The sequence below is a fragment of the Macrobrachium nipponense genome, chromosome 19, assembly GCF_015104395.2.
Source record: "Macrobrachium nipponense isolate FS-2020 chromosome 19, ASM1510439v2, whole genome shotgun sequence".
Lineage (NCBI taxonomy): Eukaryota > Metazoa > Arthropoda > Malacostraca > Decapoda > Palaemonidae > Macrobrachium > Macrobrachium nipponense.
In genome coordinates, this window is record NC_061088.1 from 67922525 (window position 1) to 67923373 (window position 849).

An 849-nucleotide genomic window follows, 5' to 3' on the forward strand; every position below is an offset into this window, starting at 1 on the left:
TTTTAGAATTATGTGCTAAACTAAATACATTGTAAATATCTTTCGCAGGTAATCATCTTGGTGATAAAAAATTATATGAATTGAAAAAAATTATATGAATTGATCCTCTAATACATAACGGATATTTTGTTGGCTAAAGGTGTTTTACCCTAGAAATTATAGTAATTCTGATTTTGATATTGTCGCTCCCTGTATATTGCCTCTTGAATTTAAATGTTAGCGGTTTCAAGCAAGAAGTAAAAGTGTTTATGATTTACCTTAGCGATATTCGCCGTTAATGAAAGCGCAGCTTCCAAAAAAAATTAAAACTCTGTGCTCACCAGGGCTCGAACCTGGGACCTTCTGTGTGTTAGACAGATGTGATAACCACTACACCATGAGCACCACGAAAGACAGTCTTAAGGCTTCACCATCATTCACCTCGCTTTCTCTCTTTCTCTCTCTCTGTCTAGGCAAGATCCACAGAACTTAAATAGACCGGGTCCTCTATAGGTGGCCGTGGTCCAGGTCTCAGCCCATCGTCGTCTCACCTGGTGAGACTACAAGTAAACCTGGTCAGGCTCCCACTTGCTCTGAGCAGCTAACGCCTACTCGCGCCTTTATTTCTTAGCACGAGATGTTTCCTCTTTGGCATGCATAGTTCGAGGTGTTCTATACGTAATTTCCCAGAATGGGGTATATATTCATTTTTTTTCCCGAGTAACCAACATATATATACATATACATACAGCGCGCGCGCGCACACAAACACACACATATACGGCTTATAAAAATGTTTTATTACAACAGAATTCCATCTATTAAAAAGAGCCCATAAAAACGCCAAAATATGGAAAGAAAGTACTATAT

At 38.8% G+C, this 849-nt stretch overlaps 1 non-coding gene across 1 annotated transcript; it reads right to left on the reverse strand.

The window, feature by feature from the left end:
* Nucleotides 1–311: 311 nt before the first annotated feature.
* Nucleotides 312–384, reverse strand: Trnav-aac (transfer RNA valine (anticodon AAC)). Its single transcript has one exon. It is a non-coding gene; the product is annotated as a tRNA-Val (tRNA).
* Nucleotides 385–849: the final 465 nt, after the last annotated feature.